The sequence below is a fragment of the Talpa occidentalis genome, unplaced genomic scaffold (assembly GCF_014898055.3).
Source record: "Talpa occidentalis isolate TD23 unplaced genomic scaffold, MPIMG_talOcc4v2.1 talOcc4.9, whole genome shotgun sequence".
Taxonomy (NCBI): Eukaryota; Metazoa; Chordata; class Mammalia; order Eulipotyphla; family Talpidae; genus Talpa; species Talpa occidentalis.
The window spans coordinates 111,133,036-111,152,182 of record NW_023605305.1 but is presented as its reverse complement, the minus strand read 5'-3'; the positions used below and the strand labels follow the sequence as shown (position 1 = coordinate 111,152,182).

The following is a 19,147-nucleotide window of genomic DNA, read 5'->3' as shown; positions in this document are numbered from 1 at the left end:
GACAGTACCTTTGATACTGTACCGAAAAATAATCACCATTCCCCAAGTCGGCTAGGTTTTCTCTTATGTTCTCTTTTAAGAGTTCCTTAGTTTTGCATTTCACATTTAGGTCTGTGTTCCAGTTTGAGTTAATGCTTGTGAAGGTGTAAGATCTAAGTCCACAGTCACTGTATGGATATACAGCTGCTCCAGTTCCCTTTGTTCAAGAGATTATCTTTGCACCATTGTATTACCCTTACTCCTTTGTCAAAGAGCAACTAACTCTATTTATGGGAGTCTACTTCTAGACTCTCCATTCTGTTCCATTGATCTATTTGTCGAGTCTTTGCTAATTTATTTGTCTATTCTTTTGCTAATACCACACTATCATGATTACTGCAATTTGATAGTAAGCCTTAAAGTCAGGTATAGCCAGTTCCCTGACTCTGTTCTTTTCCTTCAATATTGTGTTAGCTATTCTGGGTATTTTTGCCATTGCATATAAACTCTAAAACTGGTTTCTCAATATCCACAAAAACTTTTGGCTGGGACTTCCTTGAATTATTAGATCTTGTTAAGAAGAAATGATATCTTGACACTATTGAGTCTTCCTATCTATGGACATAGGATACCTCTCCTTTTATTTAGTACTTTGGGTTTGTTCATGAGCATTTTATAATTTTCCTCATAAAGATTTTATACATGAGTTTTCCTGACATAGGTCTTATACTGAAGTATTTCATTTGGGGAGCTGCTAATGTAAATGGAAGGGTTTTTAATTATATATTGGTGTACTCAGACTTTCAATTGGTGTGTTCAGATCTTTGACGTTCAAAGCAATTGATACAGTTAGATTAATATCTACCATATTTGTTGCTCTTCTCTGTTACACTATATACTATTATATACAGTATAAGCATACTATATATGTATACAAGTATACTACACCTACATAGCTATATATCTAAGCATACACAATTGAATACATTGTTATTATTTTGAATAGACTATTTTGTATTAGGTCAGTTAAAAATAAGAAAAATAAAAGTTTGTACTTTATCTTCACTTATTCCTTCTTTAATGCTCTATTTTCTTTTATGTGGATCTGAGTTTCTGACCTATATTATTTTCCATCCGAGAGAACTTTTAAAAAATACTTATTGCAAGGTTTGGCTACTGGCAATGTAGTCTCTCAATTTCTGTTTGTCTAAGAAAGTCATTCATTCATTCTACTTTTGGAGGATAACTTCATGGAAATCAGAAAACTATGTTGAATGGCTTTTACTCTTAATACTTTAAACATTTCATTCCACTTTTTTCTTGCTTGTATGTTTTCTGAGAAGTTGAATTTAACTCTTATCTTTGTTCCTCTCTAGGCAGGTGTTATTTTCCTTCTTTCAGATCCCCCCACCCCCATCCCATCTTGATTTTCTGAATCAAATTGAATATAATGTGGTTAGGTTTAGTTTAGTTTTGTCTTTTTTTGGCATTTACATGCTGAGCTTCCTGGATCTGTGGTTTGGTATCTAACATTTGTTTGAGGAAATTCTTAGTCATTGTGGTTTCAAGTATTTCTAATTTCTTTCTGTCTCTCCTTTTTCTACCCCTGTCCTTTCACTTAAGTTACGTTTTTTTTTGTAGTTGTTTCATAGTCCTTGAATATTTTGATCTGTTTTTTACAATCTTTGCTCCTTGCTTTTCAGTTTTGGAGGTAACCTCCACTGTGGAGTCGTCCTGAGTTATGTCAGTCTACAATAAAAGGCATTCTTCATTTCTGTTTTAGAGTTCTTTTACCTCTACTTTCTTTTTAGTTCTTTCGTGGAAGTCCTATCTGCTTGCTTTGTGCATCTGTTCTTGTATGCTGCCCTGTGTATCTTCTAGAGCTTTGAACATGTTAATCACAGTGGTTTAAGATCATTTTCTGACACTCCCCAAATCCCTGCCATATTTGATTCAAATTATGTTATTTTGCTTTTTTACATGCCTTGTAGTTTTTTATCACTAGTTAAACACACTATACTGGATCAAAGAAATTGCTGTAAAGAGACCATTAGCAATGTAGTGGTAAGATGCAGGGAGAGAGGAAGCAGTTTATAGTCTTATGATTAGGCTTTTTTGATGAGTCTTTGCCTTAGGACTGTCAGCTTCACTAGTTGTTTTTCCCACCCTATTTAAGTGGGCTAGGAAGGCTGGAATGGGTTTGAGTGGATAGTTCCCTTTTCCCCTGTGGAAGGCTAGATATTCCTGGAGTTGTGTATTTCCCTCCTCCTAGGTCAGCTGGGCTCTGATAATACCACAGTAGGTCAAGATTTGGCTAACTAGGTCCTCAGAGGCCAGGTTAGTTAAAAAGGACAGGTTGTCTGGGGTATGTCAAAGTGGTTCCTTTCCCCTCCCTCAGAGGAAGTACATGGTATTCCCTCCGGCGCCCATCATGTGACGCACTAGTGGAGAACCTGCTGGTAAATCTCACAAAATTGTTGAGGCCCCAATGACTGGGCAACCTGGATATTTTTAACTTTCCATTAAGTCATCAATTACCCTTCAGGTTTTCCTCCCTGGTCCTGGCCCCGGTCCCCACAGTAACTTTTAATTCCAAATCTCCTTCAACAGTATGTGACTCCCTGTAGTCACCTGTATCTCTCTTCGATTTGGGGAGAGAGGTTTGCACCTTTTTTGTGAATACAAGAGGAACTGTTGATTTTTCACTTGTTGTTAGGATGGGGAGGGTGGTAACTCGCAAGATCCTTTACATGCCGAATTGGAGACGAAAGTCCAATGGTGTCTGTTGATCATTGTTAGATTTCAAATATTGCTATTTATTAAAATGCCAGTCATTTTAATCTTTAAAATCAAACAGCTAACAGCTAAAAAATTAAGTCTAAAATATTATAAGTGAAAGATCAGGAGGGTCAATCTGGATATGTAAATATTCTATTCTGCTTGGATGGTGGCCTTTCTGAATGATACATTTTAATAAACAGGCATTCTGGAAACTTTAAAATACACAAGAGAAAGTTAGGGAAGAGGGGAGGGGAATGCACATTGAAATTAACACTTCTATTTGGGGAGGGCAGAATAATTTTTTTTCTTTTTCCGAATTATTTTATGATTTTCTATAACGAGCATTTCTGTAATGAACACTTCTAATCAGAAGAAGATATCAATGCTTCAAATGCTTCTTAAAATAAAATTACAACTCATTTCTTGAAGCTTCCTTTATATTTCTTTTTGGTCTTCCCAACACTATTCTCCATCATAAGGAAATAGACCCAATCTCATAACATAAAAGCATGAAAATAAGAAAACATTATTAGCACAAGTTGTAAAGCATCCATTTCTGTGTTGGTGAGCTTTATTAAGATGTATCATGCTGAAGGAGGAAAGATATCACACACACACACACACACAAAAAAAATATATGTAGGTCAGAGGCAGTAAGAGAACATTCATAAATCATATCTCAGTACACATCTATCTTTTCAAGGTAGCTACGCAATTTCAAGGACAAGCATTTAGCAGAAATATCTGAAAGTACACTGGGAAATTTTACAATTATCTAACCAAAAGTCATCGCTCTCCTATTTGATTTGAGCTCTGTGCTGGGCACCCCAAATGCAAAGACCCTATGATTTCACAGGTTCCTCCCTTAGGTAAACGGACAAGCATCAGAGGCGAAGTGGAAAGCGTGGTATCCTAGGCTTTGTACTGAAGGGCCCCTCACATCCCCCTAGCAGGCTAAGAGAGAATCTTGGGGAACCACTGGAGGGAGATGGAGTGCACCCCAGGAGGTGAGCCCTAACAGGGATAGCAGGAGAGGATGTCCCATGCCAGGAGGACAGCCAGACACTGGCACAGGTGCTCAGTGCTCAGAGCATCCATCTGGAGAATGCCAGGCTCGTTTGGAGAGAGACTGTACAAGGCCTCCTTGCAGGCCATGAAGAACCTCAGAAGGACAGCACACTGAAAAGTAGTCATTGTTCACGAAAGCACTTCACCTTGTAGGCAGCTGTTCATGGAATTATCCATCTCTGCCAGCCCTGCAGACAGAATTAGGTCTGCTTTGCTGCTGTCATGGGACTCAGGGCTGAGAGTAACCATCCCAGTTCAACAGAGCAGCCTGCAAGGGCGGCCCCTGGGGCAGACCCAGCCCTGCCAGGCCAGGAAGCAGCCCAACAAGGGCCTGTGCTTGGCGAGCAAAGACACTAGGCCTCAGCTCCATGCACTCTCATCAGGCATCACAACCTGCGTGATGGAGGTGGAGACACTGAGGAGTCACAGGTAGATTAGTTTAGAGGTGGTCACATTAGGTACTGAACTGGGGTAACAGCTGGGTGGGGTGCTGGAGAGAAGTCACCTACCGACACCTATGTTCTCCTACACTTTCAAATGAATGGCTACTCTAAGGGACCGTGAGGTCGTCTACCCCAAGTATGATGCTCTCTAACAAGCCTGTTCCATTCAGCTCCATATTGGACAGCTAGAAAATTGTTTCCAAAGTCTTGTCCAGGCTTGGCTTCTCCATAGGTAGGACCCAGATTCCTCCTTTCACAATTGATAGTATCTAAGTGTCCATACTCACTCAGGCAAGTTTGTTGGGATATTTTTTTAAGATAATAGCACTTACAAAATAACCATCCTTAGGTGGTCCTAGAATGAAGCTGGGAAAGAAGCTGAGCCCAGGGGTGGCTCAGCCATGGCTTGGTGGAAAGGAAATGGGGTGGGGAATCTGTTCCCCTCAAGGGCTTCTGAGCTATCCACTAAGAGCACATCTATCAGAGTGAACTCATCCTGGCCCCAGACCTCTCAATGTCTGTTATCCCAGAGTTGATCATCAAATTTCTCCTGGACTATTCAGTGCCTTTAACCTGCTTCCCTGTGGCACTGCTGGCCATTCTGCTCTCTTGTCTCTTGCATTGGATCGTCTCTTCCACTGAACATCCTTCTGACTCACTGCTGAATTCTATTTTTCACTTTACATATTTGGGCAGTTCTGTCCATTCCCATGACTTCAAATACCCCACTAATCCCCACCACCCCTGCCCACACCTCTCTTTTCCAAACGTCAGAACTTCCAGCACCTTCACCATTTGGTATCTCCTTTTAGGTACCTTAAATAGATGACTGGATCAAGAAGATGTGGCCCATATACACAATGGAATATTACTCAGCAATCAAAAAAGATAAACACATGCAGTTTGCTGCAACATGGATGGAGCTAGAAGGGATCATGCTCAGCAAAATAAGTCAGAAAGAAAAAGAAAAATACCAGATAGTCTCACTCATAGCAGGAATTTAGAAAACCTAAATAAGAGACCAGGAAAAAGACTAATCAATACAAAGTAAAAATCAAAATCAACAAGCAACTATAAACCAGAGACACACTGGGTGGCGGGGGGTGGGGGGGCGGGATTGGGAGAGAAAGGATTAGGGTCAAAATAAGTGGGGATGCAATTTTATGGGGAATATAACCAAAATGAAAATGCATACATTGTGCGAAGATGAAAAAAGATGTAAGAATTATGTAAAATAAAATATTTAAAGAAAAAAAAAAGACTGCTCAAAGTGAACATAGCCGAATCATGACTGATTATTTTTTTATCTTTATCAGAAAAATGATGTATTCCCATATCACAGGTTAAATCATTTGAAGATATCATAGACATACTATTAGGTTTTGTTTCTTTCTATAGGATAGGATAGGATAAAATAGGATGAGATTATACACACTTTCTCAGCATTTCACTCCCCAACAATATAGTGTGGAAATGCCCGCTCCCTCACTTCGCCTTGTTAACTGCTATAGATGAATTCACTCTTTAAATAGCTAAATAATAGGCCATAATAAAAAGAGTGTCACTATTCACTCCACTTCTGAGGGACATTCCCTTTGTTTCAAGGTTTCTGCCTGCAAACAATGCTGCAGTTCATCTGTGTTTTTCCATAGTCTGGAATGGCTTAAATAATGTAAGAAATGTCTTTTCTTTAAAGCTTAGATAACAGCTCAGCAGCTAACACATTTTGGTCTGGTCCCTTCAAAAATAAAAAACCCTCTATTTTTGAACATGTCCCAAGGTTACTGATCTTTGAGCAATTCTACCTCTTCTATGTCGATGTTCATGGTTTTATTGGACTCAGACATCATTCATTTCTTCTAAATATTCAAGTGTATGCCACAGACTTGCCTGGTCCCTTCTGCCACTTTCCCTGGGACCACATCAGAAGGTGTCTTGGACTTGGGGCAAACTTTTGGACCTCAGCTGCCCAACCCAGTTTGACCGGGCATTTACCCACCAGGGGATGGGCAAATTTTGGGTGCTTGATTTGGAAACTATATTCTTTCTCTTTCTTCGTATACCTTTGTTGCACATTAATGGTATCAAAGTTACTTTCTATTGAATATCTTATGCATTAGAGTATGTTTTGTCTTGATGTGGTGGATGGAAGAACCCATTTAGAGCAGACAGGTTTGGGGTGCCCCTCCCCCTGCCCTGTGACGCCTCTACTGTCTTCATTCTGCACTGTACCACAGGAGAGGCCCCATGCTCTCTCAAGCCCTATTCAGAGGAAGACTGTCACCAAGCCTTATTAACAAAGGATAGGTAGGTTAAGTTCCCTCCTTCCACATTGCAATGCCCATCACAGCCACCTCCCATTCATGCTCTCATCACCATGACAACCCCCACCAGTCACCTGCAGCCAGAACACTATCAGCCAGGAAGGGAAGAGTAAGCCTTTATCTCCAGCCCGTGTGGCTTTATTTCAAATAATGATGTAGTTCTCAGTAAAGTCTTGCCATAGTGCAACACCCAGTAGCCAGTTATTAGAAGTGGAGAGATTCAAGGGCTTCTGGGCTCTGGGCTTCAACGGCCGCTTAGGCGTCAGTTTCCTCTCCAATATTCAATTAAGAGCAAGATTACATAATCCCCAGCTTAGTCTGACTATACCACAATCAGTAAATGAAAGTAAAATGATCTAAGATAAAAGGAAATGTTGAATGACACTGGGCAGCGAGTGAGTCCTGTAAGGGGCAGTGGAGAAGGAAATGCAAGGCGTGGCTAGCCAGCAAGCACATGCGCCTTCTCCGTCCCTCAGCTCTGAGCCCAGGATAGCTCACCAGAACGCCTTTTGATTAACCGCATCTAGAAGCTTTCTGAACCAAAATATCTTTTATAAATATTCCAGGTTAATTGAGATGACCCAGTTAAAGATATAACAAGCCTTGGATGTAATTACCAGGGAATTATAATAGCTTTTCTCCACAAGCTGGGGACCTAGTAATTATTCTTCATATAGTTTGTAACCCTGAATTGGGTAAAAGCCAACTACTTCCAGGAAGACTGCTAAGTAAGGTAAACAGAAGAACACATAATTGACAAACCTGTCTGCCTTTTGAAGGCCTGTCAATAACTGGTTTTTAATCTCCTGATAAGTGAGTTTACATTTTTAACTCAAAAGCCTTATGTGACATCTCTCATGATAGCTGTGTGCACTTACGTGGAACTTAGAGCCCTAATAACAGCTTTATTTACATTCAACCTAGACCACGCTAAAGATTTGCAAACTCATGGAAGAGAAACAAAAGGGCCCATTTTCATATTGAGAGAGACAGAGACACTGAATTATAATACAAGCCACCGATGATAAGTTCAACAGGGATAAATACAGCAAGACCACTCAGGATGCCAAAGCAAATAAAATCAATCTTTCCCAGCAGGCGCAGAAAAACCTCACTGACAAAGGAACATCTAGACTGAGTCTTGAACAATGGAAAGGATTATGGGGGGGTATTAAAAAAAGAAGAGCGAGGTCTAGCAAGATGGCAGCTTCCTTCAGACATAACTAAATTGCTGTAAAACAAAGCCCAAAACGCCCCTGAGGGAGAAACAGACCACCACAGCACACCCCGGGAGCCCGGCCTGGAGCTCCAGGTGATCTCTGTTTAGAGGACAACCGGGCACTACAACCCTCAAGAGGGATAGCTGCCAGCAGAGCCACTGAGGCTGTGGACCGGAGCACACACTGACATCAGGACAACTGCGGCCCAGGCGGTGCTGGGTCAAGGGTGCTTGAGCAGATACCCCAGAGGAGAGGGTGGGTTCTCGGAAAGCTGCAGGTGTGAGGGCTCAGAGTGAAGCCTGCTGGCCTGACCAGGGCGCTCTCTATAGAACAGCTGTAGCTTGAATGCAGTTGGGCACCTGGGTTTCCCTTTAAAGAGGCTCATATTGCAAGATGCAAAACACAAGCTCCACCCTGACCCCAGGGCTGAAACCTAAGCAAGGAACAAACAGCACCTACTGATAACAGGAACAAACACCCCAGATAAGCTCTGTGCAGGAAAAGAAAAGAGAAAAAGTTCCAGCAAGGACCCCGATCACCTACAGCCCATGCCTAGCTCTGCATCTAGTGCTTGGAAGAGCCGCCGTGGGAAGGAAAGAGAAAAGTCCCAGCAAGGACCCCGATCACCTACAGCCCATGCCCAGCTCTGCATCTAGTGCTTGGAAGAGCCTCCGTGGGAGCTGACACAGACTATAAGAGACACTAGGTCCATGGATCTGCTGAGAGCAGGGGTCACAGCAGATCCCCACCACTCAACTCTGGCACTTGTGCCACAGTAGGAAGTTCAGATTCCTCAGTCTACTGGAGGGGATCCTTTGATGCCCTCCTCATATGGACCTTTTTTAGACCAGCTACCCTTGCTGGCTAGCACTAGTCCTCAGATTATATCAACAGGTGCAAAGACAACTGTCTGAAAATATACCCCTATTAAAATTCATGGAAGAAATTAAAAGTGAGTGGACAGAAGGGCCTCCCCTGGTGGCACAGCGGTTGAGCGCTGGGCTGCGAGGCTGCCCGCAGCCTCAGCAGTGCTGGTTTGATCCCCGGCCACCAGTGAGGGTCCCACCAAAAAAAAAAAGTGAGTGGACAGAAGAACACATCACAAATGACAGAGCAAAATAATCCTAAAAAGAACCTTGATTCAGTGGAGCTGCAGGATGTGACATGGGGCACTCAGGACACCACTTCTGAAATGCTTATGGAATGCAAAGAAACAATAAGGGATATAAAACAACATATTAAAATAAGAAAAATGTGAGGCAACTACAATCAGAAATAACAGAGCTAAGAAACACTATTGCTAATTTATGAAATACAATTGAGGGCCTCAGTTGCAAGAGTTCCTTTAGCAGAGACTAGATCCCACATCTCAATGTTTCGAACACTGGATTAGATGATCTCTGTACTCCGCCTACCTTCTATTCTTCATATGAGTCTCTCCTCTTTTGCTTGTTAGATTTCTGGACAATTTAAAAATATTGCTCCACTGGGCACCCTCTCCCCACTCCTGGAAACACAGAACTCAAAGCTAGAAGGTCTCTCGAATTCATAAAAAATGAAAAAGAAGTATGTTTCAGGAAAAGAATGCCAAGTTCGAAAGCATGGAAGAAGTGATGTTACTGCAAATGGCAGAATAAAGAACTTAAAAAATCCTTCCCTCCATAAAAGAATGAGAAAAGTCACAAAATCAACTTTTTCAGAAGTCAAAAAATTAACTAAAGGCATGCATTTATTCAAACAGCCAAGTCAGGTAGGAAGAGCAAGCTTTATGGTGTTTAATCTTTCCTATATTTCACCGCCAGTTCCATTGAAGCCTAGAAAATTTGCAGCCCAGATTGCTCCTACTGGTGCAAGCCAGTCTGGCAGCCACCAGAGAGAGCAGAACAGGATTTGAGTTTCCAACACCAAAGTCAGACAAACACATCGAAAGAAAACTACAGGCCAATATCATTTAGGACTATAGATTCAAAAATCCTCAAAATATTGGCAAATCAAAGCCAACCACATATAACAAAGACATACACCATGACCAAATGGGATTTATCATGGGAATGTGTGGTTGCTTCAACAAATGAAAATCAAATAATGCAACACCCCAAACTAGTAGAATAAAGTCTACTTGATCATCTCAGTAGATACAGAAAAGGCACCTGACAAATCCAACACATTTTCATGATTTAAAAAATGAAGAAATTATGAGTAGTTTGTTAGGCCAGCTACATACAGTAAAGCCATCTCTGAAAAACCCACGTACTTGATGGTAAAAGACTGAAAATTTCCTTGCTAAGATTAGAAATAAGCCAAGATTCTTACTGATGATGAATGTTTCTATTTAACATTTCTCTGTAGGTTCCAGCCAGGGTAATTAGGCAAGAAAAAGAAATAAAATGCATCCACTTTAGAAAGGAAGGAGTAAAACAACTCCTATTCGCAAACCTTGTATTTAAACAATAAAAGAGATCCCCATGCAGCAGCAACAACAACAAAAAACTATTAATGCTAATAAACACATTCAACAGAGTTAACACCACATCAATATGACTAAATCAGTGAGGTCAGTTATATTACTATCCACTTGCAATGAATAATCCAAAAATGAAACTAAGAAAGGAATTCCATTTATAATAATACCAAAAACTAATGTACTTAGGAATAAATTTAACAGAGAAATCTTGATTGTACACACATCCCTGACAGAAATTAAACAAAACTTAAATAAGTGGGAAGATATTTTGAGTTCACTGAATGGAAAATTTACTATTGTTAAAATGGCAATGCTCCCCAAATTGATTCAGCACAACCCTCTATAAAATTCCAGCTACGTTTCAGGCTGAAATTGACAAACTCATTCTAAAATTTACATGTAAATCAAAAGAAATCTTATAAAAGAAGAACAAAGTGGAAGAACCCATGTTTTCCAATCAAAACTTCCTACAAAACAACTGTCATAAGCATAGCTATAGAGACATATGGTTTAGACATACAGAATAAGGAAACAGAATTCAGAATTTAAGGACAAAAGAAAATACATCATTAACCGACTGAATGTCAACAAGAGTGTCAAGACAATTTGACGGGAAAGAATAGTCCCTTTAAAATTTGTTCTGGATAACAGATATCCATGTGCCAAAACAAAGCAAAACAAAACAAAACAAAACAATGTCTTCTCATATAATATGCAAAGTTAACTAAAAATGAGATAAAAGACGTAAATGTAAGAACTACAACTATTAAACTCTTGAAAGAAAAACAGGTGTAAATATTCATGCCCTTGGAAGACTAATGATTTCGTAGATATGACACATAGAACACAAGCTACCAAAGATGATTTAGACTTCAAAAATAAATTGGACTTTATAAAAATTTAAAATCTTTTGTGCTGCAATGAACACTGTCTAAACATGCAAAGACCATCCACAGAATAGAAGAATATTTACAAATTTATATTTCTGTTAGGGTCTGGTATCCAAACTATATCCAGAGTGCTAAAACTCAACATAAAAAGGCAAATATGACAGTTAAGAAATTTTGGAAAGGATTTACTATAATAAAGATGAGTTAGGCAATTTCTGCTTTCATTGTATACATAAAATTAAGAAAACACAGACTTGATTAAATGAAAGGAAACAGACAAAGATGAATCGGCTGAACTGAGTTAAACAAAGAGTATGAAATGCTTAATATACTACAGTGGTTGGAACAAAAATTGGGATGGGGTCTCCCCAGTGGTGCAGTAGGTTGAGCGCAGTGCTGTGAAGCTGTCTGCAGCCTCTGCAGCACCGGTTCAATTCCCAGCCGGCCAGGGAGATTCCCACATGGCGTGCAGACCTCCCCTGCTGCCCGCTGCTCCCCTCAGCAGTGTATTTTGGTCCTTCTGCCTGTTCTGCTCCCCACTCTGTCTCTGGTGAATCCTATCACCCTCCTGCGCCTCTGGCTTGTACCCCAGTTCTTGTATAAATAAATAAATCTTTAAAAAAAAATTGGGATAAATGGTTTCCAGAGAGCTTGTCCTCAAGTGGGTGGACACCAGTCTCCTGAAAGAGTGAAAATGCCAAAAAGTTAAACCTGGAATATGCAGAAGCAGTGAGGAGGGACTGGCCTGGGAATGAAGCATCTGGTTGGTGGAAACAAAAAAGGAGGATCAGAACCTGGAAATGGAGTGGCTGGCATTGCCAGGGAGACAACTCAGCTTGCCGGGGAGGAGGGCCGAGGGGAAACAAGTAGTGTGTTGGCGATGGATCCCAGACAGGGGTAAAATCAAAGCAAAAATTCCTGAAGAACTAAACCATGGCTTGGGCCTCCCCGGTGGCGCAGCGGTTGAGCGCTGGGTTGCGAAGCTGCCCGCAGCCTCTGCAGCGCCAATTCGATCCCCGGTTGCTCCCCGGCCACCAGAGGAGGGTCAGGAGGGTCCCACATGGCGCAGACCTCTCCTGCCGCCCGCTGCTCCCCTCAGCAGTGTACTTCGGTCCTTCTGCCTGCTCTGCTCCCCGCTCTGGCTCTGGTGAATTCTCTCACCCTCCCGCGCTTCTGACTGTACCCAGTGCTTAAATAAACAAACAAATAAATAAATAAACAAACGAATGAATGAATGAATGAATGAATAAATAAATAAATAGAACTCAACCATGGCTTGGTGCAGATGGGGGTTTCACTATTTGGCAAAAACAGCTTTATCACCTTCCTGCCAAAATAATGTGGATTCTATTCTAGAAGGTGATGTGAACTACAAAAAATCTGGAGGAAACACAGATCGGAAGACACACACTCTGAATGAAGTTGTGGGGGTAAAGGAATATTCCACAGCACACTGGGTGTCAGCCCTCTGAGGTTTGAGGGGCTGCAGTACCCCCAGCCTCTGGCAGCTCCCCCAGTGTCCCAGGTGTGTGGGGTATCTGCTGCGAGTGCTTGAATTGAGCAGTGTTGGCCTACACACCTCTGGGCAAGAGTAACCTGCTTGATTACTGAATTATCTTCAGGATTTCCTAAAATATCTGACAAAGAATTCTGCAGCTCTGTTTAGAGGAGATGATAAAGGGGCCCTTCCAAGAAGCATCACAGATGAGGCTCTGACACCCCACTAGGGTAGGGATCGCTGTAAACACATTTCTGTTCTTAATTGTTCTCTTGTACAAATGATGTACTTTGAACATGCTAGTACATAACAAATGGACGTTTGTTTTCTGTCTGATTTCAAACAGAGAAAATAGAAAGGGTTAGAGCTCCTGCTTCCTTCATTTCAAAGTTGCCCCAGTCGCTTTCAATGCCCACCACTGGATCCTGGTGGGTCTATGTCCCTTTGACACTTTTATCATCTGTGCTAATGTTAATGACAAGTGCTCTGATTGCTCCCACCAACGTAGCAATAACTTTGCTACTTTGTCTTTAACTGAACACACCCACCTGTGAGCTCCTTATTTATTATGGGGTTCAACATAAGGGTCTCCCTTTGGAAGTCACCCACATTGTTCCTTAGGAAGCTTCTCTTTTTTCAGATTGTTAAGAATGGGGGCTGGTTTCATGGTGTGTGTGTGTCTACTGCATGTTTTAACACAACAGACAAAATGCTTTGAGTAGCTACAGCTTTCTGGAAAAAATCTTTTAGGAATTGTTTTTTAGATCTTTGATACACTTTTTTCTTTAAATTAAAACAAAAGGATAATCATATAAAACAAACAACAGAAGCACATAAAGAATCTGGCAAAAACACAGCGGTGTTCGGAATTTTTAACACATATCTTTTAATCCTTGACAGATCAGGTAGCAAAAAACAGAATCATGAACAATCTTAACAAATACTCATAAAAAATGTGGAAAACATCACGGAAAAGAGAATGTATATACATATATTTTTTAAAGAAACAAATCCAATAATAATGTTATCTATAAAATAATTCCAAGTACTTGGAAATTTTTTAGAAAACAGACACAAGCACAAAAACCCTTTAGTTAATCTAATCAAGTAAAATTTTAAATATACAAAATACAATTCAGAAAAATATAGTCATAGATATGGAGAGGTTACTCTGATAAACTTATGCTAATTGATTTAAAATCCATAAAAAAGTGAATGATGTCCTAGATAAATACTAATTAGGAAACGTGACTCACCAGGAGCAGGATTATTTTAAGGGAAAACTATTATAAAAGAATTGCTAAATTTGTTAAGAAGGTGATAGGCTCAGCCTACTGATAAACTTCCAGGAAATATACGCTTCTCATACGTTTTTTACAGTGCAGCAGAGAAACACAACAGATTCCCGCAGGCCCATACATTCAAACTTGACAAATGAAAATATTCATCACTTTGCTGCTCACCTTTTTTTTTTTTTTTTTGTGGGACCCTCGCCAGCAGCAGGGGAACAAACCAGCACTGCAGAGGCTGCCCGCAGCCTCTGCAGCCCAGCATTCAACCACTGCTGCACCACCAGGGGAGGCCCGCTGCTCACCCTTATTTAAAAAAAAAAAAAAAAATGATATAATGCTACTTGTAAAGTTGAAGTCTCTTTCCTGTTGCCTTTCCCAAGCCCGGCCTAATCTTCTTTGGCCCCAAAAACCATGACAATGAATGAACTCTGGGTCCTTCTAGGCTCTGAAATAATGGCAGCATTTTTAATCAGTGGGGTCAAGATAAAGGACTGAGAGAAATGATGGGGAAAAATGCTCCATTCTTCAGAAAAAAAATAAAACCAGGTCCCTACCTCTCTCCACACATCACAATAAATTCCAAGTCAATGAAATAGTTAAATATAAAAACAAATAATAAAAGGAACCAGAAGAAAAAAGAGAGGAATGTTTATCTAAACATGTATATGAGGCACATAAGCTAAAGTTACTGAAAACTAAACAAAACAGTAAGATTAGAAAACAATCTCACAATCCAGAATAAGCAGGGCGCTTACGTGGGCAATCCACAAAAGAACAAATGCAAAATGATTAATAAACATAAAAAGGATTACATTTCTAGTTACGAAAAACATGCAAATTAAACCTGAACGAGAAGATCCTCCCTTTTTCTCCTCTTCCCCATAATTTGATAATTTGGTGAAAATCAGAAAAATAAAAAAGGCGCTAAGGAGAGGGTGGGCCATCTGTTTAGTTATTAATAATGGCAGCTTCCACGGACATGCCAATTGTCAGCAAAATTTTTAAAAGCACGCCCTTTGACCCAAACCTTATCTGCAGGAACGGGAGTATTGGGCTTACTATCTGTGTTTATAACAGGAAAAACTGGACATAAAACAAATATTTAGCAATTGAACACGTTCTAACAAGTTCCATACGATGAAAGACTTTCCAGACTTTAGAATATATATAGCTAAAGATTTAGTAACAGAAAAATGTTTGTGAAATATTGACAAATGGGGAAAAGGTCAGTCCCAAACATGACCCAAGCACACAGGTAAGGTTATATGTTCTCCGTTATGGTGTTTCTGGCTGGTAGGATTGCATGTAATTTTTATTTTCCACGTTAGCTTTTCCTTCATTGTCTGACTTTATTTTTTTTCTTACAATTCACATGTTATGTGCTATGTTTAGAATCAAAAAAGGAATGATATACAAACAATAAAACTCAATATTCAGAGCAGATGGTGTTGAGATTGCTCAGAGGGAAAAACTCTGATGCTCCAGGGGACAAGAAAGAAAAGAGGGCAAAGGACAGGCAAGTGGATGCATGTGAGGCTGGGAATTGGAATTTATCTGTCCTGAAAAATAATGAGCCTGTCTGTGGCCCTTAAGGCTGATGTATGTAATCTGTAACTGAGTTTCTGCCTCCACAGTCTCCTAAGGCTCCCTCTGGTTCCCATGATTTGAACACAAGTGACCCTCTGGCCAGATCCCTCTCTTCCTGAGCACACCTGAAGCCACAAAGAATCCCCATGAAGTACTAAGTCAATAAAAAATAAAGTAAACTATTTTGGTTTGGATTCTCAGGGATGATCTTCTATACCTTTGACTCAGAGATGGTAGCCAGTGCTCCTGGCTTCCTCTCCTCCATTCCCTTGCGGAGCTCTAAATGGAACACACCTGTGTGTGTGCACACGCGCGTGCACACACACACAAACACACACACTCCCCAGTTACCTCCCCTCTCCCGCACTTACCGCTCCAAGCTGGATCCCAAGGAGGAGAGGTATGTCACCCAGGTGTAGAGGAAGTGCTTTTTAAATCCTCCCACCTGGAGGCTCCTGGCTCCACCCTAACCCAGGGATTCCTCAGAAAAGTGGGAGGAGGAAGGGGGAAGGCAGAAGGTGGGCTTCCTCTGTAGGAAACCACAGATCTCAAGGACAATAAAGATCCTGAAAAAGTATTATTTCTTCAGTTACATATGAGTTGGCAAATGAAGTCAATCAAGTGAAAATACGTTTTCTTGAGATAGTCTATATCAATTTCATTTTTGAAAAAAATATACCGTGAGAGTTCACTTCTTAAAACACTTTAAAAATCTGCCTATTAAATTCTTGTTTCAAAATTTTTGGTAGTTCTTAAGTGGTACAACATGGTAGTTGGAATTTTCATACATATCCCTGAGTAATCAATACAACAGACTTAGAATAAAAATGGTGTTAATACTGCATGTGAAAGAAGGGAAAATGAGAATTTTCCCTAATTTTAAAACTATATGCATGCAGATATTGCAAAGACTTCTTACAAAGTCTTTTGGGAATATTTTTCACTACTTCAAAGCTAAATGCTATTAAGCATCAAATGAAGAAGTTTAATGAGGAATGTGAAAAAAAAAAAATAGGTGTCTGCTGAGAAGGCCAGATTGCTAGGTCTGGGTTTTGAAACTGGTAAATCTGATTAAGAAGAAAGAGAATTTGCAAGAAGAAATGTTTGCCAAAAGTAGTAAGCGATCTGGTACTAAGATTTTCACCTAATTAATTAATCAGTGGCATAATTAAATAGGATGAGGACTAGCTTACGAGCAATGTGGCTTAGTCTTCCTTAAAATCACTAGCAGATGACACAGCCTGAGCTCTCTTATCTCAAGAAATTCTTTGAAAAAGAAGACCATTTCTGTTACTAGCCAGTTTCCCAAACTTGGACCTCAGAAGTTTTCTCTAATTTCACCTTTTCCGCTTCACAGTCCTTCAACTTTCTAATGCCATTTAGGTCAAAGACTGACAAATCTCACAGCTTGAAAACAGCTTGAAAAATCTACCTCACCGACATGTGCCAATTCTAAGACTGGAATGATGGGCACACAGTAGGCCCTCAGTGAAATTTTCTTAAATGTACTTGGTAGAAGAGAAGGTTCACAGTTGCCCTAAAGTGGGTAATGAAAGAAACCCCAAAGGACACTGCAGGGAGACAGACAGGAACATTCCATCTTCTCCATAGCCTGAGTCTGAGTCTTATCAAGCTTTTCATCCATATTATTGACTGACAAATGTATTCCTCCACTGACTTAATTTTGGAGGAAAAAAATCCCAATGGTTCTAAAAATACAGATAAAGTCATCATCTAATTAGATTGCTTAAAATGGTCTGCCTGCAATCAAAAGGCCTGAGTCAGCTTCACAAGGATTTCACCAGAGTCTGTTCTCAATTCACTTTTCTTGTCCTGGAAACTAGAGAGAAATTGGAGCTGTTCTTAGCAGTCTTTGAGACAGAAGTGTCTCCTCTTCTTTTGAATTAACTGCTTTTCATGGCAGGCACTTGGGGGAACTTAGGGCATGGGCCTTGATATGAAGAAATGGGATCTAAACCTAGAGCTGGGGCCTTGAGAAAGTTAATGCCTCCAATTCTCATGGTTTTCATCCATAAAGGACTAGAAGCCCACTTGAGGGAGTTGTTGAGAGAACCACATTCCAGAAACAGAGAGTACTTACCATGGTGACCCAGTACTTGGTGCTCCAGATGTCGTACTTACCATCATTAGTGTCATCCATATCAGAAGCCCATGGAAAAATGAGGCCTGGTGAAAAGCAAAGGACCCTCAAGATCATAGTCTGGCATCATATCTTGAGAAGTGACTTCCAAAATCCAGTTGGAGGACTTGGACAAGTGACTTCACTACAGCCTCGGTTTTCTCATCTATCAAATGGAATGAGTAGTACACATTTCATGGTTTTCTTCAGAGGACTGGATGTGCCAAGGAATATAAACAATGCTCAGAAAGTATTACTTTTTTCAACCAGCACCTAGATAGGGTCTGGCAGATAGTAAGTACTCAAGATATTCAATATACATGTGGGATGCTTTTTTCCTTGAAATTTTCTCTTGAAAATCAGAAATTAGTTGGAGAAATCTCTTCCTTGTTTGTGCACATCTTCCTGGGGTAAACTTGAAGCTATTTGGAGTGATTTGAAATACTTGGGAGGATATTTAAAGACATACAAAGTCAGGGTTACCACCTCATTTTTCATTTTCTGGTACTTTTATCAACTAAACTTGTTAACAGCTTAACTCAAATGATTTGCTACACAACAGTAAAATACATTAACTTTGTTCTTTGATTAAAAACTTTTTCCAAAATTCTCTGCTGCTACACCAGGTGTACAACTGTTTACAGTCATTCTTCTCCTTATCTGCTAAGTTTTATCAAGGTTCATCCCTTTCCCTGATGGCCTAGGATTTGGGAAGATTACATAAATTCTTTCATGGTGAGAGAAGCATCTATTATGTCACTTCACTGCTATGACAGTTGTGAGTCAACAGCAGTGGAATTCTATAGCCCAGTGACATCTGAGAGCATGTTCTGAACTTGAGGACGCTTTGGAAACTACTTGCCAATTAATAAGCAGTTTCTTCTGGAATGTGGCAGAAACGAAAAAGAAATGCCATTACCTAATTGTCCAACTTTCCCCTTAGGCTTTACTCTGTTTGTTTTTCTTTTTTTGAGGTATTTCTTCATTCTTCTGACAAAGCATTCCTCTGATAAATCAAAGGTGATGTATTTTTTCCAACATATAAGAGCCAACTTGAGTTATCTAGCAAAAATTTAGAAATTGAGCCAACACCTAGTGATTTTTTCCCTTATTGTGCATATTCCTTAAATTCCTGGAATCAAGCTGACAGCATTTCTGAATTTCTTATATGTTTTTTCCATTAGATGAATTATTTCAAGACACCTGAACATTACAACATCAACGGTTATGCCATAAATTCTTCTAAAGAATATCTTCCTAGGGAAGGCCATTTCTTTATGAGGGCAGGCACATGTCTCAGTTAAAAAAAGAAATCACCAGAGGGGACTTCTATTTACAACTCAGTAGGATGAATGGTCCTTTGGTTACAGATTTATAAATTAATAGACAAAACTATTATTTAAGAATCAATCCTTCTTGGTATGTGTCCATTTCTAAAGTAGATATTTTAGAACTTTTTAA

At 40.1% G+C, this 19,147-nt stretch overlaps 1 protein-coding gene across 3 annotated transcripts in view; it reads right to left on the bottom strand.

Moving 5' to 3' along the window:
* MAB21L3 (mab-21 like 3) overlaps positions 1–17,811 on the bottom strand; it is a 46,339-nt gene extending 28,528 nt beyond the window's left edge. For 2 of the 3 annotated variants that reach the window (XR_008550140.1, XM_037500223.2), the window contains exon 1: positions 17,689–17,811. The gene's annotated coding sequence lies outside the window, so the exon portion shown is untranslated. Of the gene's footprint in view, positions 1–15,917; positions 15,932–17,688 lie in introns of those variants that run through there. The other variant, XM_054690814.1, reaches the window with a different exon arrangement.
* Positions 17,812–19,147: the final 1,336 nt, after the last annotated feature.